The following is a 27,071-nucleotide window of genomic DNA, read 5'->3' as shown; positions in this document are numbered from 1 at the left end:
CAGGCAAGACCATTATCCAGACATCCTCCGCACCTTACTCCCAAGTCGGCTTGCAGCAACATCCTGCTTACTGCATTGTATAAATGGGTGAATATGAAGAATGTTTCTCACAGAACAACATGGAACAATATTTGATATCTACAGAAACATGACACATCCCAAGCCTGCACTCCAAAAGCATGCTTGCGGATACTATAGTCTCTCAAGCTTTATACCGAGTTGCTCAGCCACTGTGCAGAAATAGATGTAGCGCTGAGTTTATAAAGCAGCTATAAAATGTGCCACTGAAACAGGGCACTTGTAGCACCCGCAAAAAAATTATTAACACCAAACAGCTGAGTTGGCTGACCCTCTTAGATGATGCCAAAGAAACTAGCACTTGGTTTCTGTTCCTTGCATTAAGCTTCTTGGAAGTCAGCATTTACCACTGAATGCTTTTTCACAACTTTGTTTAAAAACTTCGTGACAACTGTTCGGGGTGTTGTCACGTTCATCTTTAGGTACAGGCGCTCCAAGACAACTACCGTGTTAAATGCATCACTGGAATAACACAGGTTGAACAGCCAGTAGGCTCCAAGCAACACAATTAGTCCTTCTTCTGCATTGCACGTAGAAAACAGGCGCTTGCGTTCCACGACGAGTTAAAAGTAGTCTGCATCTTCAATGGACTCTCGAGACTACAGTACACAAGGTGTGATTGGCATATCTTGACCCTGCAGTAAGAAACAAGCTTACAATTTAGGTGGCTAAATGCAGCAGTTTGTACTAGGTGTCTGGCTACTTTAAAGCTTGCATCATCCATAATGCAATATTTTATACCATTAAGATATCATACGCCATAACAGGATTTATCTGATACTTTCAAAATAAATACACAATGGTCATTATTTGGATGTATGCATATTCATCTTTAAGAACTGCTCTTAAAAACCAAAATAAAGGCATCATCTTTGTTTGCATCGATAACAGAGATGTTGGATTCGAAGCAGTAAAAATGCAACTGGTGCCATTTTCTCTAAAAAAGAATGCTTAAGTTGTATTCACAAGTGGAATTCCCCGACTGGAAAGTAATCCTAAAAATATAAAGTTGTCAGTACTTACACCTTCTTGCACAAACATATCATGAAAAGCTTTTGGTTCTTTGACATTCAGGGCTATTATCTTCAAGGCTGCGAGAGAAAGGTCTGAAAAAAAAAGTATGATCAAATATACCATCCAGCTGCAATACCAACTCGAAAAAGAAAAACAATGCCATGACACAGTTTGCCTTTCCCACATTTCGGATCCTACTGGTGACACATATTTGTTTCTTCTAGTTTCTAAATATTTATCTCGATGATTATATTACTATTTCACACTGACAACCAATGCAAAAAATAAAAACATTTCCTATGCTTTTCCTGGGGTCAGTGGCTGTTGGCTTCCTCTAGTATTTGACAAGTATTTGACAAGTGACATGAAATCCACACAACATTAGATAGCATACACTTTGCACTTGACTAGTTCATTTCTTTTACAGAAACCTATGTCACTGCAATAAATGCTATCACAGGCTGTTTTTAACAAGAAAGTTCTCTTTGAGCTTGTCTTGCAACTAGGGCCACATTCACTCCAAAAAACGTAGCACAAAAATCGTGCAAAATATTTGGCAGACATTTTTGAAATAACGTCATCCTGCAAGACACTCAGAATAGCATACAAGTTTGCAGCATTTACATTTGCATAAATATCTGCAAAGTCGAATTTATTGGATTTAAAAATGTTTTTATATATGCTTCTGAACAAGTCATATCACCAATTCTATATTTGTGAGGCAATTACATCGAAAATATTTTTAGGGCACCAGTTATTATAATATATGTAATAATCTAAACATGAAAAAAAGTACTTTAAGCCACTTGGATGTCACTTCTGCTTTCATCCTATAAGTGAAAAAAAATAAAGCACAAAAAGGATATTCTGCACATGTAGTTGAAATTAATTTTATACTTGATTTTAAATTCAGCACGTACGTCGTGTCCTGCGTCGTGCTGGGTCCATTGGTAATGTCTCTTGCAAAAGCTGTAGTATCGGCTCACTGCAAGCAACAGCCTCCTGTCGTCCAAGAGCAACTGTAGCGTCAATGCCACGGCTGATGCAATCAGTCACATCCAACCTTATAAGCCGTTTGAAGTCCTCAATGAACTACATGAGAGAAAATGAGTTCATGCATATTGGTTTTAAGTTTATTACTTCACAGCACTATTAAGAAATATCAAACGTAATTATGGAAAACAAAATGTTCTTAAGGAACAAAAATAAAGCAAAGAAACAACAGGCACTAGCCAACAGTTCGGAAAGAGGACTCGACTTGCTAAGCCCTCTTGCTGAACTGTTGGCTAGTGCCCGAGTTTTCCCCTTACCACTTGCTCATATGCTCTGTGCCCTTCAAAGAATTCCAGCTTCCAGCCCCTTCTCTATAATATTATGTAGTGTTTTTGTGGGAAAATCATGCCATTCATTACATCATTGGTAGATTAGCTATGAAGTCTGTTTCTTGAACTAATGCAGTTAAAACCTAGCTCTTGCAGATAATGCAGCTCTTCACCTTCTGTGAACCTAAGCCAGTAAAAATAGAGTCAGTATAAAGTCTTGTCAATAAAGGCTAAACATGCCAGCAAATAATGAAAACCAGTCAGATTACCAATGATTCTAGTAATGTTCTTGTACCTTTCATGCAAAACTATCTTTTCCCACTCTAATTCACCTTAATTACTAATTCTATCTGATGGCACCGTCTCGTGAGTAGTTAGGGCATGTGACGAAACATTTTGAGCTACAAATATGTATTTTAGGTATCCTTCATGCATAAGCAAAGAAAAAGATTAGGCCCATCACTTACCCTCTCTGGCTGCATCATATATGGGTACAGCTTTTTCACATCTTCAATTTTCATCGTTCTGATACTTTGCAGCCTGCTCTTTGCAGTCAGAGTCATTCTCTCTCGTATGCCACTTTCATCAGGATCTCCTTTCTTTGGCTCAGCTAAAAGCCATTCTTCGAGCTGCCAAGGCGGTGTCATCTTCTCCCAAAATGGCTGTATGCTTTATATCCTGGAATATTTCAGACAAGCTTCTAAACAATGAAAAAGGTTCTTCTGGACCTCTGGATGCCTACTCCTAATACACCCTTTAAATGCTGACCTGTAATGTATGTTTCATGCAGCTACATCTGCTACTATGATTTGATTCAAAATGTTGCATTCTCGGATTCGCACAAGTGGTCTTGATTTGCTTTCCAGCTTGTGAAATTGCAAAACAAATCATAACAATGTTTTCACACCTCCTGTAGAGTATGAATGTTTAGAACAGGAAAAGCTTGAAGTTTACCTTCATCGGTGCATACTAGTAGAAAATGGCATAAGTTTAAAATTGTTATGAATGACACATGATAAAGTGCATGCAGGAAAAGAAGAAAAGTATTTAGGAAGCATACACAATTAGTTCATTACGAATATGACCGAGTGCAACTGCATGTATACTTCCAGGATGCAAGGCAAATAATCCTGGTAAATAATGCTCAAGTCACAGGATTATAACTCGAAAGGTTTCTCACTAGCTTTGGTCTTGTGTGCCTCTTCAATTCGGTTGAACCGAAGCCTTGAGCCTGTTTTCTTTGTGAACCAAATTTTCTCTTGTTTTCAGCTACTAGTGGATCATCTGAAAGCCGTCGTCACTGATTCTTAAACTTATACCGCAATGAAACTTTCCAGGAATCCTTTAAAAGAAACAGGACAAAATAAATACAAAGCAGCACTGTTCAGTATACACAGTTCAAAATAACTCAGAATTGAAAGCACTCGACTGAACCTCTAACGTGCACAAGAAATCACTGTAAGCTTAAAATTATTCAAGGCAAATTGGCATGCCAACAAAGCACATAATACAAAAAGGAGCTACATCATATTTTGTAACACTGAAACACTCAAAGGGAGTTTACTGATCCAGTTCCCACGACGTCCGTCAGTTGTGGGTACTTCTGAAGGAGATGTGTAACTCTAGCATAGAAGTCCCTCGTAGGCACCCTGTACAGAAAGCAATGCTATTTTTAAAGACGAATGAAACATTAACATAACATGGTTCTAAGAAACATTACAAGGAATGTTTTAAGCACAAATTTATTAGAATATGGCCGTTTTATTGTTAACTGGAATACCAAGGAAAATCAGAATGACTACCATGGTGGCAGAGCATGCAATGAAAAGTTTGCCAAAGACTGTTAAAATGTAACCCGTCGCGGCGGCTCAGCGGTAAGGCACTTGACTGCTAACCCCAAAGACGGGGGTTCGATCCCGGCCGCGGCGGCTGCCTTTCAATAGAAGCAAAAAGCGAGGCCTTTGTGTACTGTGCAATGTCGGTGCATGTTAAAATGCCAGGTGGTCGAAATTTCCAGACTCCTCGAATACAGCGTCTCTCACAGCCTCAGTTGCTTTGGGACCTTAAACCCCAATAACCAAAGTAGCCACTGATGTTTCCAGCACAACCTTTTTAAATTCGGTACTATGTGGGCATTATGCTAAATGTGTAGCTTAATTCATGTAAATTGGGATTTGCTCCCTGTAGCAAAATGCAACCCAATTAACTGGCGCTATTCATCATGTGTCTAAAGTAACGGTATATGACACCATATAAGGGTGGCCAAGACAATGCTCTAAGCACGATTTTTCTGAATCTTCAAAAGGTACTTTAAATTGCAAGGGTTTACTGCATAAACATTTAATAACGTGGAAGTTTATCCACTATATATATTCACTTTGGCTACTTTGATTAGAGGCTCCATGAGTTGAGAAAATGAAATGCGCAAAATGAGGTTAACACTGCACACTGAAACAGAAATGCCAGTATGACAAGTCTGGAATGGAAAAATGTATAGCGTTTTACATACTCATGGTACTCTATGGGCCCCACAGATGCAACAATAAGTCATGCTTCCTTAACTATAACTGTGTACTTTAGCATAGCATGGAATAGAAGATCCACAATCTTTCTCTGCACAGATGAAGTCAGCGGCTTGCCAGACATGATTAAATCATGAAGTCCACCGAAGCTGGGCAATTCAAAGGCTTTTCCATTGTTGTCTGGAAATGGCAACCTAAAATATGATTTAATTTAACCCTTTGTATTTGTTTCCAGTAATCTTAGAAAGTCTATTCACTTTATAAAAATGAATCCAACAGAAAAAAAGTGGCAGGAAGACAGCATAAAATGGAATCCATTCAAAGTTGTCTAGCAATCCAGAAAATGTAGCAGAGACCAGAATTCAGATGTGCCGAGGATTAGAGGAGGAGGGAGGATTGGAAGCCCCGATAAGGGGCTTCAACAAGCAAATACTTTATGGCAGAAACCCAGCACTTTCAGCAGCTGGTTAGTGTATCATTTTCATATTACAAGGTTATTTAACTGCCGATATTTTTTTCTTCCCTAATAAATTGACATCACAACTTCACATGTTTATATGAAAGAAAGCGGCACACGCAGCGGCCCGATTTTTTTCTACTGCTCTCCTTTTCCTACAGCACTGGCACGAAAATTTTCCTGTTGTACTCTGACAGGGAAGACCCTTTAGTTTTTAGAGTTCAATATGCATATCTGGACTTATCATTTCTGTTCATTCAACTGGTGCTTTAAACAGCCAAAATAGCTAAATTGCATTCAAGATGAATTTATTGAGGCATTTATAATTGGCATTATTGGCAATAGGTAAACCTAAATAATTTTTTAAACACAAATATTCTCATTAGTGCAAGTACAACAGTCACATATTAGAAAAGGTAGTTAGATAAAGCTGAGCAGCATAATGACCCCATGCATTTTAGTTCAAGCATCAAGAAAACTTACAGATCAAAGTGCACAGGTTCTTGCATTGGTTCAGCTCCAATGTTAGTGTGAACAGGCATATCGTGTTCCATCTCAAGCACTGTGTTCTGAAGCAAGCAATGAGAAATGATATTACTATTACAATATGACTGATAATGCTTCCCGATTTTTCAGCAATAAATACAAGTAACAAGCAACAAATAACTGCAAACATGTAATGACAACAGCTATTTTTGATATATGCATTTACTATGAAACTGGCAACCCAAGTTCTGACTTTCGCTTTTGAAGCAAAAAGCATTTTGGTCAGACAGTGCTTTCAATCACTAATTTTAAAAATGCGTAAAGAAAATGTAAACAATAAATAGGCATCCTAAATGCTTGTGGACAGAAAAAACAAAAAAATGGCGGTGTTTAGCTCTAGTTAAACCTGGAATGACGCGATAGCTACAGCTGGCTGAGTGGAACTTGGTCACGTGACCAGCCACGGCGCCGCTCCGCCGGCAGCTACTCCGCACCACGTGACAGCGTGGCGGCGCCGCCATGCTGAAGGCTCGAAATGCTACCGTAATGTAGCTATCACTACAAAATTGATGGTGGTTTAGCTGTGGTTAAACTTGGGGTGACGCGATAGCGACAGCTGGCTGAGTGGAACTTGGTCACGTGACCAACCACGCAACGAACCACGTGACAGCGTGGCGACACAGCCACGGGGTGGTGGCGCCGCCACCGCCACGGCGCCTCCCCGCTGAAGGCTCAAAATGCCACCGTAAAGTAGCTATCGCTACAAAAATATGAAAGCCAATACACCCAAGCTATACCAATGATCACCACATAAGTATAAAATTCACTTTTTTTTAAATACGATGATGCACTCAATATTTCCCTGTATAATGCACTTCATTAGAAATTTTGTTAATTTCAATAAGCAAATTGTACGGACTGAGAAATGAGCAAGTATAAAGTGGTGTAATATATTGCACAATGACATTCAGGTACTTGCTGTTAGTCACATACCAAAGGCGGTGGCTCAGGTGGATGACCCGGGGCTTGAGTATCATTAATTAGTAGAGTGACTTTAGCCATGTCAGGAATTTCATCACCCGCTGCCAGGTCAACATATTCTTGAAAATGGCCATCCAAAATCTACGAAAAAATTCCAGTAAAGATTACGCCAACTGGTGTTTGTACATATTCAGCAGCCACAAAATGTGATTTCATGACGTCAAAGTGGTGGACTCCAAGCTTTGCACAACCCGCAGGAATGCCCAGGAAGCAAAAAGACGCCGAAGAATATGTCCTTTGTACTTCACGGCCAGCCGCACTATAGCGGCAATCGCTCATGTCCCGCGATGCAGCTTAGTATAGCGACGGCGTCGCCTAATAATCTCCGAGCTGCACCTCCACGAAGCGCTGCGAGTTGGAAAAAGTTTGCAGGATGATTACGATTCTCCCTAGTGCGAAATTTCGGCGCAGCTGCGTAGGTGTGTTGATGTTCTGATATACTGAGTGAAAGAATTTTGAGATACGTGTACGTATAATACCAGGCAACATTGGGGCCTGCCTACTTTCTTTGAAGAAGCTTCACCAACAACCGCAACACCTAGTAACCAGCCGAAACGCTTTCTAGTACCCAACTCCCAAACTGTTAAAGCCGCGCTGAGAGAGGGAGGAGGCGCCGCAGCAGGTGTTAATCTGCGCGCTCCCAAACACTGAAATACCATCCGAAACTTTAGAATCGGACGAAGACGCTGAGAGAGGCAAGAGCCGCAGCAGCACGCGTTAATCTGCATGCGCACAAGCACATAAATACCCTAATCCGAAACTTCAGAAGAGAGCTGGGGCGATGAGGACCGAGACACCACAGCGCGCTATAATCTGCACGCTCACAAGCAATTAAAACACCTAAATACGGAACTTTAGAAATGGGCTGAGGAACGAGACACTACAGCACGCTTTAACCTGTACGCTCAGAAACAATGAAATACCCAAATCCAAAACATTAGAAGCGGGCGCGCTGCGCAAGTGCCGCGAAATCCACATCGAATGGGACTCGGACGCCGGCGTCGAGGAGAGTGGACGCATCCTATGTGCGCTCCGCAAATTTTCGATGTTTTCGTCGGTTTTGTCGTTTGTGCTCGCAAACTACTGAGCTATTTCAACGCCGGAAGTCTTCGCGACCACCGGGATACCACTCTTTCGGCAAGTGCAGCCCTCTTTTGCAATTTCTACAGACTTTTGGACTCACGCCACCCGGCCAGGCTGCTAAGCCTAACCTGGTGAGCGGCTCTTCGAGCCGCCCGCCGAGCGGACGCACAGGCTGGCTTGTCGCGGTGTAACTCAGCTGCGCCATGTCTCGCATGGAAGTAACTGTGAAAGGAGAGAGTATCCAGCCTGAAGAGCTCCACTCTCAAGTAGGTTGGTTTAAGGTTAATTATTCCAAAGTCAAGGCCCTCTCGAAGACAGGGGAGGGAGAGCAAGCTGGCGACCCGACCCGAGATGGGAGGCCAGACAAAGCTTCAGCGCACATAATGGTGATAAAGAGAGAGGGAAGGAAGCTGGCGAGGCAATCTGTTGACACGCAGCAGCCGCGCCTCTCCCCCGAGCTTCATAAAATAGTGTTCAGACCGAAAGGGGGTCTCAAACTGATCATGGAACGCACTGACGCAACAGTGGCGGACGCGGTGAAGATAGCGGCAGGTTTTAAACCGGCGGAAGTTAAGGAAGATATCGTGCTCGTCAACCACAAGCAAAACTCGATTCTCATAGGCACTGACAGCCAGGAGAGGATGCAAAAGTACCTGAAAATCGGCTCCATTCCAACGCCAAAGGGACGCGTTGACGCGTTCGTCTACCTGGCTACTCTGGACGGCTGTGGGAAAGGAGTTATACATGGAATTCCGGTCTCGCACACCGTGGAATTCATTCAAGATATATTGAAGTGCTCGCGTAACCCGGAGGTGATGGGAGTCAGGCGACTTGGCCGTGAGTCTCGCAGCGTGTTGTTACTCTTTGAAGATGAGACAGTGCCGCACTGGATTTATTATGGAGGTATGCCGCTACGCTGCCATCTCTAAAAGAAAAAATATCAGGTCTGTGTGACATGTGGCCAACCCGGACAACGAGCCGACGTATGCCCGAACCCAGACAACATTAAGTGCCGGGAAGTGTCGGGAACATACTTGTGACCCAAAGTGTGCCCTATGTGGGAAAGGGCACATACTCGGAGATAGGAAGTGCCGGGAACTGTACAGAACCCCGCACATAATTAAGAAGCGACAGTGGAAGGAACGAACGCAAGACAATGAGAGCAAGGCAACAACAGACAGCGAGAACAACGCATCTGGAAGACAGAGCAGACCAAGAACCAGGGCAGAAGGGGGATTTCACATGCGACAGGACTCCTTCCCGCGCCTGGTGTCGGGGACAGGCTCTGGTGGTCACGGCCAGTCCACGGGACGCTCCAACTCCCGAGGTCGCTCGGGTTCCCGGGACCGCCTCAGCTGCAAGGGCCCTTCCAGCTCCCAGGGTCGTTCCAGTTCCCGGGGTCGTTCCAGCTCCAGGGGCCACTCCAGCTCTCGCAAGCGCTCCGCTTCCAGGGGGCGGGACAACACTGGCAACAAATAGAACATCGGAGCCCGGCCCAAAATCGAGGGACGCTCTGAGTGTCATCAGCAAGGGTCAACGCCACCCACGGACAAGACCAACGTGCCGGATGACCACAAGAGGGTGAGCTTTGTAGATAAGGTCTCCCATACTCATCCACCCGGTGGGTCTGAGGACATCTTACAACTTAAACGCATGGTCGAAAAATTAACCGGGGCGGTTACGGCCCTTCAAAATGAAAACGCGGAACTTAGGAAGCAGCTGCCGCTTAAGATCCAGATAGATAAGAAACGACAGGAAGCCGAAAAACCTCCACATAATACCCAGGAGAGTACGATGGTGGTGGAGAAAGCCCTACTATCACCCAGCAAGAGAAAATCGTTGGAGGGCGCACAACCCGAACTTACGCTGGAGGAAGTCTGCCATAAACTGGAGACCAACATTCAGACCCAGATTCAGGCCCTGGATACCAAAATACAAGCGCAATTTCAGGCATTGGAAACTAACATGCAAAACCAAATTCAGTCGATTCTCTCCGCAATACAGGGACTCACAGACGTAACACAAGGACACAGGAATGAGCTCTTAGCCATCAATATATGGCAGCAAACTGTGGAACATACCATTCAGCAAATTCAACATGGCCATATACACAAAGAATAACAACTACTTGCTGTGGCAATGGAACTGCCGGGGGTATCGGCGGAAAAGGCCGATCCTCCAGCAGCTCCTTGCGTCTCTGAAGGTCCACCCAGAGGTTATCGCCCTCCAGGAGACTGGAGGCGCGTCAAAATTAATTCGTTATCAAGCTTTTAACGCCATAGGCAACAAACCTAATGTTACCACATTCGTTAGAAGGAACATTACGGCCATTGAACATGACACGGGCATCCGCCACATAGAGCACGTCCTCGTCGAACGTATTCCGGCCACAAAGACTCAACGCAGTCTTTTCATTCTGAATATTTGTAGCACTCCAAGTCAAAAGAAAGTTAAATTCGACTCCCTCTTCAGGAAAGTGATGCGTATCGGCAACAAGCACGCACTGGTTATTCTAGGTGACTTCAATGCCCACCACCCTGCGTGGGGCTACCCGCGGCCCTGTACGAAGGGGAGAGAGCTATGGCTAGACATAAAGCAAATGGGCTTCACCCTGCTCACGGATCCTCTTACCCCCACAAGAATGGGTAACAGCGTGTGCGCTGACACGTCCCCAGACCTCACCCTGGTGAAGAATGCGGGTACAGCTAATTGGTCCAACTCCTTGCTAAACCTAGGCAGTGACCATTACATACTTGTCACGGAAACTGACGTTGGCCCTGCCAAGCGCCAAACGCGCTCCCCGCATATTATCGAATGGGACGCTTTCCGCGACGCTCGTAACCAGGACGGGAGAAAGGCAGAAATCACAAACATAGAACAATGTGCGGAGGAACTCCGCAGGGATGCCAAGAATGCGACTAAAACGCTCGACGACAACGCGGAACTTGAAGTACTAGACAGCCGCCTTCTTCATATGTGGGAGGCCAAAGCTAGTATGGAAAAGCGATTAAAGAGACAAAAGTGGAATCGCAATCTCAGAAGACGCCTAGCGCGCCACAACAAAGCGATTGAGGCATATGCACTTAGACTCTGCGATCAGAACTGGGAAACAATGTGCGACCAGCTTGAGGGCAATATCGGCCTCGCCAAAACATGGAACCTCCTTCGGCACCTCCTCGATCCAGAAGGTAGCAAATTAACACAGCGACAAAATTTACAGAAATTAGGTTATAAATTTGAAGGTTCGGAGCAGGAACTCCTCGATGCAATTCGTTGTCGATATATAGGCTCCGCCACCAAAACTACCTTACCGCGCTATGAGGGTAAATCCAACAGCGAACTAGACGCCCCTATTCACGAATTCGAGGTTCGAGCAGAAATACTAAAACTGAAAACCAAATCAGCCCCCGGACCCGATGGTGTAACCAACAAAATGCTTAGAAACCTAGATGACAAATCTATAACGGCGCTGACCAATTTCATGCAAGAATGCTGAGAGAAGGGTGAGATTCCCCAACAATGGAAAACCGCTAAGGTAATTTTCATACCTAAGCCAGGGAAACCGCTCAATCTAGAAAATCTAAGGCCTATATCCCTCACCTCTTGCGTTGGAAAACTGATGGAACATGTCATACAAACGCGACTAAACAATTTCATGGAAGACAACGACTTATACCCCCATTCGATGATAGGTTTTAGATCGCATTTGTCCTTGCAAGATGTCATGATACAGCTCACACATGACATATTAGACACTAAGTCGCTGGATGCGAAAGTAATAGTGGGACTTGATCTCACTAAAGCTTTCGATAATGTAAAACACGAGGCGATACTAAAAAACCTGGCTCTTTTAAACGTCGGGGAGCGCACATACAACTACATTGCCAATTTCCTTTCGGACAGGATAGCGCGCATCCACTTTGGTGAAAGTCAGTCTCAAGACATACACTTGGGCAGCATAGGCACCCCTCAGGGTTCGGTACTTTCCCCTATTCTCTTCAACGTGGCCATGATACGGCTCCCGACGAGACTGGAGGGGATAGATGGCTTGAATTTCTGCATGTATGCGGACGATATCACCATGTGGATGACCCGTGGCCACGACGCGCACATCGAAAGTACGCTACAGAAGGACATAAATGAGGTCGAAAACTATGTCAGCCGTAGGGGCTTGCAATGCTCGCCGCAGAAGTCTGAACTTCTTTTTTATAGACCTCTGCATCAAAGACAAACTAGAACCATCCCTAACATCAAATTACAAACTCAAGGGGCGGAGATTCCTCATGTTGAAAAAATCTGAATTTTAGGAATGATTATACAAAGCAACGGGTATAACGGTGATGCAATAACTAAGATGGAAAACTGCGCGCAACAAACTATGCGGCTCATACAGCGGATTGCCAACAGAAGACACGGCATGAAAGAGCAGAATCTCCTACGGCTGGTACAGGCGTTCGTAGTAAGCCGTATCTCGTATGCTGCCCCCTTCCTTGATCTTAAAGTTTCAGAAAAGGAAAAGATAAATGGAATTATCAGGCGATGCACGAAACAAGCTCTAGGATTGCCCATCCGTACATCCACTCACCGCCTCCTAGAGCTGGGAATGCATAATACCCTGGAAGAAATTGCGGAAGCAGTGAGAACGTCCCAAATCGAACGCTTAGCCGGGACCACAACCGGCAGGGCCATTCTAGAAAAACTCAATCTTAGCCGAGATAACAGAACAACCGCCAAAGTTGACATGCTCGGAAAAATTCGAGACAATATAGTTGTACCCCCATTACCCAGGAATATGCATCCTATTCATCACTCAGTGCGCCGGGCCAAGCGGGCAGAGGCGCTAGAGAAACGCTTCCGGTCCTACAAAGACGAGGACGTGGTCTACGTGGATGCCGTTGAGTATGGTAAGAACACGATGACCGTCGCGGTCGTCAATAATAAACGACTCCTCAAAATCAGTGCCTCCATACTCTCGGGTAACCCAGAGACTGCAGAGGAAGCTGCCATAGCACTGGCTTGTGTAGGCACAAAAGCGAGATACATCATCAGTGATTCCAAAGTTGCCATACTAAATTTCAGCAGGGGCCGGGTCTCCCCTCTAACGAATACAATTCTAAGCCGTCATGTAATAGACCGGAAAATTACGCTAGTCTGGACACCAGCACATGCATCCCTGCCTGGTAATGAGACGGCCCACGAGTTCGCCCGAGGCTTTTCTTTCCGGGCGGACCCGAGCGAGGTGGTCTTTACAGACAGGGATCGCATGGTGACCTACAGAGAAATAACACAACACGATCGTTTGCAACGAGCTAGACTTCCTCCAGCGGATAGATCCTTGTCCAGATACCAAGCCATCAACTGGCGCCGGTTACAAACTTACACATTTCCAAACCCGGCCCTCTGGAGTCTTATGTACCCAGGGCAATTTTCAGAAAAATGCGCGAATTGCGAACTTAGGGCCACCTTGGACCACATACTATGGGAATGTCCTCATGCTCCCCGGGAGGGACGAGGTATTAACACAAAAGATCAATGGGAGACCTTACTACTGAGCTCCGACCCGGCGACTCAGTTACAACTCGTCCGACTGGCCGAAGCCGCCGCCGAGAGTCAAGACCTTTCGGCCGTCGTCTACGCGGGTAGCCCTCTGGCTACCCTCTTTCTGTTGGATATTAAAAGTTTTCCTATCCTATCCTATCCACATCGAATAAAGCAACAGGTTCACCACGCTGCGACAGTAATTTGGCCGTGTTAAAGTGTCGTGCGCATCCACTGGTCTATCTGTTGAGAGCCGTCGCGAACTCTCTCGCGCACGTGTGTCCGTGAAAAACCATTATAACACGTAAAGGGCAAGCATACTCGCATATGCTCTTTGGGGTTAGCATACTAGCAAGCATACTCGCAAGTATGTGATAAAGCGCGGTCCCAATAAAAGGGTGCTCACCTGAAATTTCACTCCCGAAAGGTCGATGATGCCTCCCAACACGGGGCATGACGTGACTGCTTCAGTCAAGCATGAAAATGAGCCTTCCCGGATTGTGAACGTCCTCCTTGCATTCACATGTGGAGCAGAAACCATGACGCGCACAGGAGGCATTTCTGCGCCGCAAGAGTCCGACGGGGCTCAAAAGCACTCTACCACAAAAAACTTGCGCTGTCACCGTCCGTCACCACCAAGCGCATCACTCAGCGCGACAAGGACGGAATGGCGAACCGCGGGCGCCGCGGGCGGGAAGAACGTCACGTGATCAGCGATGCGAATAACGACCGCTGCGTCCGCAGCGCCGTGCACATGTCCGTTCATGTGTCCATCTGTTTCTCTGAAGGAGCGAGAGGTAGCGCTAGCCTATTACATAACCGCGCAAGTTCTTTTTTTTTTGTAACATCAGCAGTTGCCAGAGGTTTTCCTTGAGATGCCTTTTCAGGCACCTGTGGCTAATCCGTGGGCACGAGGCAAACTGGGTGTGTGGCCTAAATGGCTGCATGAATACTTTCAAAGTCTTCACTTCATACAAGAGACATGTATACAGGAATCATGCTGAAATGATTAAAAGAGAAACAGCAGCGATGGTTGCACCACAACTTCCTCTCGACCAAGGACAAAGTGAGTGTGCTCCATTGGAAGACATTGAAGAAACGCCCCCAAAGGATGGAGACCAGGGCAAGGCGCAGAGTGAGAGAAGTGAATATGTGAAGCAACTGGCAATGCTGCTACTTAAGTGGAAAGAAGGAAGGAGGCTGACAGAGTCGACCGTGGATGAAATAGCAAATGACGTGATTTCTTTTCTTAAATCTGCTATTGAAGACGGGTACTCCACCACAGAAGAGATCGCAAATGTTAAACAGCTCTTATGCAGCCCTGAAACTGAGCAGGTCTTGACACGGCATGGCAGGTTTATGTACTGGAAAATGCATCTGTCACTTGTTGAACCCCGTACTGTGGTGCTAGGAAGGAAAAATGGGAAGATTGATAGCATGCAGTATGTGCCCTTGTGCAAAGTCCTCCAAATTCTTCTTGAAAAGCCTTCATTTTCAGACAATTTCAATGGTTACTTGAAACATAGTACCCACTTGTGCTCTGTGTTTGATGGAAAGGCTTTTCGTGAACATACATTCTTTGCTGGTGATGACACTAAGATTTGCATACAACTGTACAGTGATGAATTTGAAGTCTGCAACCCTCTGGGCAGCAAACGAGGAAAGCATAAGATAATGGCAGTGTACTTCTCACTGCTTAATTTCAGCAAACGTTTACGATCAACCTTGTCGCACATTCACTTGGCTCTTTTAGTTGAAGACAAACATGTGAAAACATATGGCATGGCTGCAATTCTTGCACCACTGCTTGAAGATATTCACAGTTTGGAAAGTGATGGCGTATTTGTTAATGAAAGCCGTGTGAAAGGGTCCATCTTTGTCTTTACCGGTGACAACCTTTCTACCCATAGGATTGGTGGCTTTCAGCAGTTTCAGTCATGGTAGAATTTGTAGGTTCTGCATGGCACTTCACCATGAAATGACGTACAAATATCTGGAGAGTGATTTTTCACTTCGCACACCAGCAGGACATCAACACCACATAAATATGTTGAATGCCGGCCTGCCAACTGGGCCACTGTACGGAGTTAAGCAAGCGTGTGCTATCAATAGTCAGGGATTCAATCCAACGCAGCACTTTCCCCCTAATGTTATGCATGAGGGTGTGATACCGTTTGTACTTAAACACATCATTTCTTCTTTAATTTCACAAGGTTTCTTTTCTCTTGACCAGTTGAACAAATCAATTGCTCATTGGAGGTATGATCCAAGGGAAATGCGAAATAAGCCAGAAGCCATCCAAAAGCAGTTTTTGCAAGGAAAGGCCACCATGAAAGGCTCAGCTTCAGAGAATTTCTGCCTCTTTCGCCACCTAGCCTTTTTGTTGGAGAGTGTGTGCCATTGGACAATGAAATTTGGCATCTCTACTTGCTTCTCCGCGAAATCGTGGACATAATAATGTGCCCAGAAATTTCTGTTTCATTGATTGCTTACTTGCAGAGGAAGATTCACTTCTTTCTTCTGGACTTCAAGGCCTTGTTTCCAGCCGTGACTTTTCCTTGTAAGATGCACTATATGATTCATTATCCATCTTGCATTGAAAATTTTGGGCCTTTGACTGGGCTTTGGGCAATGCGATTTGAAGCAAAGCATCAATATTTTAAGGACATTGCTCGCAGAATACACAATTCTAAGAACCTCGCCTATAGCTTGGCTGTAAGGCACCAATATTTTCAGTGTTTCTCATTGGCAGTGGAGGCCAGCAAAAAAGCGCCAGACACAACCAAATGTTTGCCTGTCATTTCTGCAAACCTCCCTGAAAGAATCAAGCAGTTCATTTCTGAGCATAACCTTGAAACTACTCATTCATACACTGTAAGCTCAGTTTGTATGGATGGGTAGACATACGAGGCCGGATGTGTTGTTGTGGAATATGTCCGTAATGATTCCCTGCCAAGTTTTGTTCAACTCCGTGAAATATTTTACATCAACAAGGTATTGCTACTGTTGGGGAGACTGCTTGAAACTATTTACTTTGATGAGCACTTTCACGTCTATGTTGTGTCTGCTACTCAAGAAGATAAAGTGTTAACCTCTGTGCCCAGCTTTGACACAGAAGTGATGTACATGCAAGAGCACAGGGGACGCACTGTTTTGAATGCATGTCACTCATTGCATTACTGATTTCTGAATTGTTTTTATCAACTTCCTGCCATATTCGGTGCCTTCATACTTTCATTGTGAAAATCTAGGACAGCAATTTTTAAGCTTTCATCATATGAAATCCTGAATTGTCTGCTGCATGCTTCTACATATGCATTGCACTTACTGAACTTTTTTCATTATCACATGTTCCTCAATTACAAAGTGTTAATTTTTCTGTGAATGTTTGTATATATTATGTTGCATTTGGTCTTGATTCCACTTCTTATGGTTCACTTTTCTGGTGAATAAAATAATTTTTATCGAAATAGATTTCGTCAATTTTCATCTGTACTGTTAGATGAGGCCCTCAGATTATATTGTTTTTTACAATAATGACAGAAGATAAATGCAAGGCTCTTAAATATCACAAAACAGTTAAGAGATGTAATCGAGGAAAAATGTTTTGTGAGTTGTTCAGCGTAAGTGATTCTGGCAGACTGGTAGTGCGCATATATGTTACACGATCCTAAAAACTGCTTGAGAAAAACACTTGTGTTTAGAAAGGCAAGTGAAAAAAACTGCCAACTAAATGTAAAGATATGGACATCTGTTCGAACTAATGTTAAATATTGGTTCTTTATCAGTGGCTGCCGCTTTCTTAGTTATATCTCTGGTACACACGAGCCTTACAAGCCAATGCATATATAAATATATGGTCATTTTATGTAGCCTTCTTACACCCTACACAAAATGAAGGGTGCTTGGAGGAACAGCACCCTTTTAGACAGTGATGGAGGGTGTATATGGTAAAATAAGGGTGTCATAAAGGTGCTCCAAAGGGTGCATATTACCGGAGCACCTTTTTAGCACCCTTAAGGGTGTAAAATTTTTTATCCGCGGAGTGCGCGACCGTCTGGACCTGCTGCTTGGGTATTTTCGGCAGCAAGACAAAGCGAGCCTACGAAAGTAAGTGTTTATGTACGTATTTTGCCTTGCGCTGTGCCTGTGACTTATACGTTGCGTGCGTTATCACACAACCTAACCGGCGCTCTCCTCAGATCGGGAACAGAGGAGCAATACCACGAGCTGGACCAGCTTCTACAAGAAATATCCGATCTGGCCCAGGAATTCGGATATAAGCCCAGGACAGTGCCGAGAAAAGGAAGCGCGACGGCACCGTGCAAAAGGGGGCTGGCGGCGCCGTTTTCGGCTGCTGCCGAAATGCGTGCCGCGCAGAGACGGCCTGCCGCGTCACTAGGCAGTTTTAGCACTCGCCACTAGGGAGAACGCTTCAAAAGGCCGTTCACCTCCCCTGCGGTGACCACTTAATTGGCAGCAGCAGCAGCGGCAGGCGAACGCACGGCTCTGTGCTGTCGGTTGGCACGGAATGTGGCCAAGCCGACGACGGAGTGATGAGCGGCAAGTTTTGTGATCCTGCTTTCTAATAATCCAGTACAGATCCTTTGAAGTCGTGAAGTCAGAGTGTATATTGAACTCAGCAATTGCCCTGTATCGAATTGCACAGGGTTGACGTTTCTAAAACTGGCTATAAAAATACTGCTGCCGCGGGTACTGAGAGGAAAAAATATTCACAAGCAAGCCGCCCAGTGTTTACCGCGGGGTTTGTAAATGCATAGATTTGCACGACTCTCTATTGTTATACAATAGTGCCGCATGATAAGTCTGCAGGTTTGCAAACACTACTGATCTTGGTCTATTTTATTGCATTTGCAGTAATATGTCATTCTTCCACACTATACATCGATGCCCAAGAAGTGCAATTAACACGGACTGTCAGCCCCATAGAGCACAGCAAGATACAGGGGAAGAGAGAGCTTATATTGACACGTGTCATTTATCTTTATCGGGCGACCACGTTTCGCCACCTAACAAGTGTTATCGCACAGCGCGGGACGCGCCTGCATCTATCCGAAGTTTCTGGCAAGTCATCAATGGTTCTATTCGCTGTCTGTTGTAGACGAACCTTATGTTATCTGATTTCATCGCCTGACGCGAATGGTGTAGAACTTTGTGGAAGGCACGCGGGTCCCAACGATTAGTCTGGAACATTCGACGACTGCTATACAACAGCCGACGCGCTTGACCCGCAGATCAGATTTTCGACGATCGCCGACCGTGTGCGCCGCTACCGTTGAACTGTAAGTGTAGCCTCTTTTGTGGGCACAGGTTAGCCCAATAAAGGTTAGTTTTGTCTTTCACAGTATTGCTCCTGTGTTCTTCAACGTCACCACCACGTGACATCTGGTGGAGGTGCTTCTTTTTTGTTTTGTTCATGTACCGGACGCCCCCGACAAGCCGTGATCCATGCCCGGACCGCAAAGAGAACACCAACGTAGTCCCGGACAATCGAGCAAGCCGCCGTCTTCAACAGCTGCCCCCGGAGCACGGACTTCTACCTAAGAAGACCAAGAAGATTGTGGCCGAGGCAACCCCAATGGCAGCCCCAGCGTCCCCCATCGTGCTGCAGCAGCCCAGGGAACCACCGACGTTCCGCGGTTCCACATTTGAGGACCCGGAAAGCTGGCTGGAAACGTATGAGAGGGTCGCTACGTTTAACAGCTGGGCAAGCGACGACAAGCTGCGACATGTCTATTTCGCATTGGAGGACGCCGCCAGGACGTGGTTCGAGAATCGAGAAGCCACCTTGACGACGTGGGACTTGTTCCGAAGCAGCTTCCTGGAAACATTTACAAGCGTCCTGCGTAAAGAGCGAGCCCAAGTTCTACTGGAGACCAGAACGCAGCTGCCGAATGAGACGATCGCAATCTTCACTGAGCAAATGAGCCGTCTGTTCCGGCATGCCGACCAGGAAATGTCCGAAGAGAAGAAAGTCCGCCTACTGATGCGTGGTGTAAAGGAGGAACTTCTCGGCGCAATGACACGAAGCCCACCGACGACCGTAGAAGAGTTCCTTCGCGAGGCCACCAGCATTGAGAAGACACTCGAAATGTGGAACCGACAATACAACCGCCGCACGAACTCGACAAACTACGCCGGAGTTCAGTCACTGGCCACCGACGACCTGCGCGAGACCATCAGGGCAGTCGTACGAGAGGAGCTTGAAAGGATCTTCCCTTCATCGCAACCTCAAGTGGCCTCAGTCGTCGAAATTGTCAAAGAAGAAGTCCAGCGATCGCTGGGAGTTCGCGAGGCACAACCACAATCATCGCAGCCCCAGCTAGAAGCGATGACCTACGCCGCCGTCGCCCGCCGTCAAGGTCCCCCTCCACGACCGCGCCAGGACCCTGTAACGCCGCAATTCCGTCGACCACCGCCGCCGCCACCAACACGCCCACCCGTCGACCAGCGCAGCTACCCGAGGAAGACACGTTTGGCGCGCTCCTGACCACCGCCCGCTCTGCTACCACTGCGGGGAAGCCGGCCATGTGTACCGCCGATGCCCATACCGCGACCTGGGATTGCGAGGGTTCGCCGTCGACGCACCGCGCCCTCGGAAAGGCGAACGCCCTCGTGACATCGCGGACTACCTCGCCGCTACTCAGTGGAGCCCTCGACGGCCATCCCGGTCGCCGTCACCGGGCCGCTACCTGTCGCCGCAGCGCCGTCCATACGCTGGCCCAGCACGGGGCCGCTCTGCGAGCCCATATCCGGAAAACTAAAAGCAGCAACCGATGGAGGTGCGGTTGCTGTTCGTCGAACTGACGAAGATCCTCCGCCGCCGACGAAGACGACGCAGAGACCACCTCGACGACATAATAACGACACGCCGCCGTCCCGACGAAGTCAGGAAGCCAAGAATACACCGACGAAAGACGACTTGACGACGCGACGTTCCAACTTCAGTTCAACACGACGCAGCCGTGATCCGGCGCCAAGGTCTAACTGCAACGCCAGACAAAGAACCACCGACCTCGACGTGCTTCTCGACGGCCACGCAGTTACCGCCTTAGTGGACACAGGGGCTGATTACTCCGTAATGAGTGGACACATCGCCGCCCAGTTGAAGAAAGTTAAGACCACATGGGAAGGCCCTCAAATTCGGACCGCTGGAGGACACCTCATCACGCCGACTGGAATCTGCACGGCAAGAATAACCATTCATGACCGCACTTACCCTGCCACCTTCGTTATCCTCCAACAGTGTTCACGAGACGTCATTCTCGGTATGGACTTCCTGAACCAACACGGCGTAATCATCGACCTGAAGTCGAAGTCAATAACGCTGTCGGAAGATAAACTTCAGCCAGGAGTTCAAGCACATCAACAAGGGCACGACGATCGCATACATCGAGAAAATTCTGGAAACCAGTAATGCGTTTGTCCTCTCGGATTCCGCCGCATCTACCCCGACGACCATGGTTCCCGAACCAGACTACAACATTAATTCAAGTCTCCCCGTGATTAAGCAACAGCAGCTCAGAAGTCCGCTCCGACGATACAAAGGCTGCTTTTCGACGTCATCGAGGATTCGACAAACACCAGTCGCCAAGCATCGCATAATCACCGAAGAGTGCGCTCGACCACTCCGCCAGAGCCCTTACCGAATTTCGCCGCGAGAACGTGAAGCGATAAGAGAACAAGTCGACGAAATGCTGCGCGACGACATCATCCAGCCGTCGAAAAGCCCGTGGGCATCCCCTGTTGTCCTGGTGAAGAAAAAGGACGGAACCCTCCGTTTCTGCGTCGATTATCATCGTCTGAACAAGATCACGAAGAAGGACGTATACCCCCTCCCACGGATAGACGACGCATTGGATCGGCTCTGCAACGCAAAATACTTCTCGTCGATGGACCTCAAGTCTGGCTATTGGCAAATAGAAGTCGACGAAAAAGATCGCGAAAAGATCGCCTTCACCCCAGACGGCCTCTATGAGTTCAAGGTTATGCCATTTGGACTGTGCTCGGCGCCTGCAACGTTCCAGCGCGTGATGGACACGGTTTTAGCAGGATTGAAGTGGCAGACCTGTCTCGTTTACTTGGATGACGTCGTTGTCTTCGCCGCAAATTTCGACGATCACCTTAGGCGACTTTCCACAGTACTAGAGGCCATCAAGTCATCAGGGCTCACTCTGAAGCCAGAAAAGTGCCGCTTCGCTTACGATGAGCTTCTGTTCCTAGGCCACACCATCAGCAAGTCTGGAGTCCACCCTGACCCACAGAAGACAGCTGCCATCGCACAGTTCCCGCAGCCCATCGACAAGGCAGTGCGTAGATTTCTTGGCATGTGTGCCTACTACAGGCGATTTGTCAAGGACTTATCACGCATCGCTGAGCCGCTGACACAGCTAACTAAATGTGACATCGAGTTCAAGTGGGAAACGCCGCAGGCCGACGCATTTCAAGAACTCAAACGATGCATGCAGTCGCCGCCCGTACTTGCGCACTTCGACGAGCACGCCGATACCGAAATCCACACTGACGCCAGTAGCCTAGGCCTCGGTGCCGTCCTAGACCAGAGAAAAGATGGACATGAACACGTGATTGCTTACGCTAGCCGGTCGATCGTTATCAAAAGCGGAAGGCAATTATTCTACAACCGAAAAGGAATGCCTCGCCATCGTTTGGGTCACAGCGAAATTTCGCCCTTACCTATATGGCAGGCCATTCAAAGTTGTCAGCGACCATCACGCATTGTGTTGGCTAGCTAACTTAAAGGACCCTTCAGGACGGCTGGCACGGTGGAGCCGCAGACTACAAGAATACGACATCACTGTAACCTACAAGTCCGGACGAAAGCACTCAGATGCCGATTGCCTATCACGCGCCCCCATTGACCCGCCGCCGCAAGATGACGAGGATGACGACGCCTACCTTGGAATAATAAGCGCGGAAGACTTCCGCGCTCCCCTTTGTGCATTTTGCCGTGAGCCAGAATCTATTGAACATTTTTGGCTGTATTGTCGCCGATTCAACTCACTGAGAAAAAGGTTGCTGGAGGAGCCCTTGCGGCATCTTGGCCTTAGTTTGAGCAGCCCGCTCTTGCTATCATTTGGCGCCACCACATTTGGGTTCAGCCACAGATCTGTTTGCACCGCTGTTCAAAATTTCATGATAGAATCTCACCGACTGCCTTGCTAAGTGTTCGAACCTTTTCTTTGCTATCAAGTATTACATTTTGATTAAATCATTAATATTTAATCCCTCTCTTTATTAATATTCTTAAAATTTTGAAATCAAAACACTCATCCCTTTCCTGTTCATGACGAAAAATTCACCAGTGTTGCGCTCCCACGTGCTTTTCCTCTTTGTTAACTGCGTTCAGGTGAATAGCCACCCGATTCTTGGCCGATCCCCCAGTGTGGGTATGTGCTATCTTTTGATAGGCTAACAACAACAACAACAACCACTTCGCCGAACAGCAACGAGGAGACCCGTAGCTAAAAGCCCTAGTCGAGTATTTGGAAGGGCACACCGACGTTGTCCCTAGGGCATTTAAGCGTGGATTGTCTTCGTTCACGCTTCAAAACAACCTACTCGTGAAGAAGAACTTCTCACCAGTCCGGGCCAACTGTCTTGTTGTTCCGTCGGCGCTGCGTCCAGAAGTACTGCACGCCCTACATGACGATCCGACCGCTGGGCACCTCGGTTTCTCCCGGACGCTATCAAGGATACAATTAAGATATTACTGGCTGCACCTAACCGCCGATGTCGCCCGTTACGTCAAGACATGCCGAGACTGTCAGCGACGCAAGACACTACCGACAAGGCCAGCGGGATTACTACAGCCGATCAAGCCTCCTTACCGACCTTTTCACGTCCCAGCAGAAAACCATGACTCTGCAAGTGATGATGCTGCTGCGATGCAGCGCCAGCCAGAAGCACAGCCTTGTCAAAGACGAAAGAGGCAGCGAGCTCAAAACATGCCCAAAGGTAAAACTAACACAGTACTGCACGCAGTTTAAAGCATTCCTTGGGTGGTGCTTTTGTGTGGAGCACTGAGTACAGCTTGAGCACATTATTGCATTCAAAGTTACTTTGTTTTGCATCACAGCAGACTGACTTGCAGGCAGATCTGCGGACGATGTGTCTGCGTGCATGCCAAAAAATGTTTAGGCTTGGGCAAGTTGGCGTTCAATTTTTTTTCAATTTCGCAGTGTCATAATAACAGGGCGCAGACGGCTATGTTGACAGAAACATGGCAATAGTTAGCTCAAGTCAGGCATATTTTTCATTCATTTAAGGATGTCGGATTGAATTATGGTCATTACCACTGCATTTTGGAGGCAAAAATTTAAAAAATGCTCACAAGCTGTGTGACGGTGGATGCGAAAGTACCTCAAATGGCCTAAATAACTTAGAGCCCTCAACTAGAGTTTCTAATAGCATGCATGCAGCTTCTCCTTGCCAACCACTACTTGTACTTGTCAACCACAGTCTACTTGTACTGATGAGGGTTGACACTCAAAAGGGCTCACTCTTTCATGTTCCTCACATGTGCAAGTAAAGTGGTATGTGTGCACTCATGAGTGAGCTGCCCACCTGTGAACACGGCACTGCTTCCTGCTGAAATGCTCTGAAGTATACAAACACAATAAAACCAAGAGAAAAATTATGACAGTGGCAAAGCAACATGTACTTGTATGCAGTTAATTGCAGATATTTTCACGTGTAGATAAAAGCATGCAGTTAGTAAAGGTAGATAAATGAGATACTGCTTTATTCACCATACCTTTTCTCTGGTTGGTAATTTTTTAACTGCATGTCCATAATTTGCTCATGCTTCAGTAAAATTCACTGTGAAGCACTGCAGTTTGCACTACCTTTTAGTGGAGCGCCCCAATCTGTAAGCTGCCATGACGGGATGGCTTGTTGTGTAGAGGCTGTATTTTGAGAGTGGCAAGCGCACTGTCATGAGGAGTTGTAACTTCGGACTCTAGGCCACTTTCTAAAGGTATATTTAAGCGAGAGAGAAGGAGTTGATGGATCATGTGTGCACCAATTTTCTTTTTCAAATCGCAGCTTTTGCAGAAAGGGCTCAGCTGCCATCATAGCAGTGTTATCCATTATGTCAAACTTTCTACGACTTTTACGTGACCAGCAGGTTTGTAATTGGAATACAGGGCCTTTTTTCAGGTACAACATCTGCACCTTGGCAGGCGAATGCCAAACTTGAAATTGGTTTATTTATCTGGAAGCATACACTGCACAAGTGGAGATGAAAAGAAAACAGTTGTCATTTGTAGCTTGGACCCTTTGCACCCACTGGGCACATGAAATACAGCAGGCTACAATAACATGAAACAACTTCTGTACACTGTTGAACATGTAATAGTACACAGTCGCACTCAAGTTAACAGCACCAAATTCACAGTACAATACAGCTTCACAACTTGCAGCATAAAGCTTAGTATCTCTGACCTTACTCTAGCATACAAATTCACACAACTACACCCGACAACCTGGGCCACAAGCCATTTGCACATTATAACAGTTACCACATGACATCACTCAGCTCCACATATATTTTCACTTTGTTTCATGTGTCCTTACTTCCAAGCAGGGGCATAAAAACCTTTGCAAACACAGTGTACAGCCTTTGTCAGCTGTATCCAAATCAAAGGGGTAGCTATTGAGCTGTGCAAGGCTCCTGCTATTGCCAGGCAAGGTAAGCATGCTTCTCACCCTTGCTCCTAAAGCTCTAAATCTTCTGGAATGTTGCTTCGCTGCTCAAAAGGCGCCACTGAGAATGTACACCGCTCTACGGTGAACCCGGTCGGCTGGATTGACAAATGCTGTACATAATGTTTACAGAGATGCAAGCCGTTTTTACCCTGTTGGTGTGCAACAGTTTGAAGCGTAACAAGTGTAGTGTGCTCTGAATGCAACATTTGCTTCATGAGCATATTTATAAGATGACTATGACTGGTTCAATAGTTTAGTATCATTCACACTCTAGGGGACACTAAAAATGTTTTCTTTTTGTTTTCCTGACAGGAATACAAGGACTCCAAAGCATGGGCCTAGAGCTCCTGGCCCGAAGAGAAGAATACGAGTTTTTTCTCAAGAAGGGAAAGCTTGCCTTAGCAAAGCGCCAATTGTGTCTAGATGAGAGAAAACTGGCATTGGAAAAGAGGAGAGTGAAAATCGAGGAGGAGAAGCATGCACTACAAATTCCTGCAAAGATCAATACGATCAGTTGTTGGAGCAGATGCAACGCATTGAGCATTTGTTGCAAGGCCAGAGGACAACAGGCAGGGACAACGAAAAATAATATACTGCAGTGCATCACGTTTTGTCCTGCCAGAAATAATGGCTGTGTTGTCATGCGTACCTGAAACCTGGGGCTTTGGTGTCCAGAAGGGCATAGAATGCATTTTACCCTACCATTATAAAATTCCACGCTATAAATTACATTAAATGTCTTCTGTGGCAAGCAAACATGATCATTAACAGTACAAGCAAGTGGTGCATGGTGCAGGGAGCTGTTAAAGTGCTGCTGCACGTTGGCACTGTAAGGAAAGCTTTTGTCTGTGTTCGCTATGAATCACTTGCACAATAATGAAAACAGTACCCTGACAGGATTGCATTGACCTCCTCACTGTGCAAGACTTATTATTGTACAAGAGGCAGCTATATAGAAATGGCTGTCTCGACGTACTAGCATGTGCAGTTCAAGCAACATGCCAATTGTGCGAACCTTTTTCCAGTCCAATATAGAGAGCAAGACTAAAAAGCTAGTGCATGAAAATCTGAAACCAAGAAAAATGCATGGAAATGTGCAGCCAGAGGGTGGAAGGAAGAGCTGCTATGGCTTAAATTGATCTTGTGCTGCTTATTATACTAATAATAATAATAATCTTTATTTCCATAGGAATGATGGAGGATACAGTCGAGGTCATAAAGCATTGTGTATACAGGGTGGCTAGGTTTTTAAAGCAGAATCTCCACTCCGTCTTTCAACAGATCTGCTGTTACCTTATCCTCACCAGCTGCTTTTGCCCTTTGCAATTTGCCCTTTGCTTCTTGCTTAAGATTTTGCTCTGGTTACAGACACGCTTTTTTGAGGGTTAAAGGATTTTAGGACTGCTTCTAAGCCTTTTTCTTCGAATAATGCACACGACATAACAGCAAAGCCCCCTCCTTGTCGGCGGGTAAAACACAGAGCGAGTGATCTTTTAAAAAAGATACAATGCGTTTCACCGGTACTTTTTGTGTAGGACCCCTGCCATGGTTTAAAACGTCCACACACGGGACAGCAGTTCGGGTGCAGTCTGTGTTGTGTTGGGTTTAATGGCACATAGGCAACTGAGGCCATCATGCGCCAAGAACAAGGTATAGGAAAAGTCTTTTGTTGAATATTATAGAAATTTAAGAACCGTCCCTGGTGTAAAGGCCCTAAACCAATGCGTTCAATTCCTCGTTCTTGCCAGCTGACATAGCCGAGTGGAATGTCCTTCCAGACAG

The 27,071-nt window shown here is 46.2% G+C and overlaps 3 pseudogenes across 1 annotated transcript; 2 read left to right on the top strand and 1 right to left on the bottom strand.

Moving 5' to 3' along the window:
* Positions 1-36: 36 nt before the first annotated feature.
* Positions 37-14,414, bottom strand: LOC144123755 (sterile alpha motif domain-containing protein 3-like; annotated as a pseudogene). The gene is made up of 9 exons (XR_013313137.1): positions 13,948-14,414; positions 6,873-7,001; positions 5,877-5,962; positions 3,979-4,063; positions 3,595-3,756; positions 2,882-3,092; positions 2,013-2,184; positions 1,102-1,184; positions 37-713 (listed from the first exon to the last, which is right to left on the bottom strand). The product of XR_013313137.1 is annotated as a sterile alpha motif domain-containing protein 3-like (transcript).
* Positions 14,209-18,877, top strand: LOC144123754 (uncharacterized; annotated as a pseudogene).
* LOC144122995 (uncharacterized) lies at positions 18,669-20,783 on the top strand (annotated as a pseudogene).
* Positions 20,784-27,071: the final 6,288 nt, after the last annotated feature.

Source organism: Amblyomma americanum, chromosome 3, assembly GCF_052857255.1.
Source record: "Amblyomma americanum isolate KBUSLIRL-KWMA chromosome 3, ASM5285725v1, whole genome shotgun sequence".
NCBI classification, from domain to species: Eukaryota; Metazoa; Arthropoda; class Arachnida; order Ixodida; family Ixodidae; genus Amblyomma; species Amblyomma americanum.
Note: the sequence above shows the minus strand (reverse complement) of the source record. Positions and strands in the feature narration are given on the sequence as shown.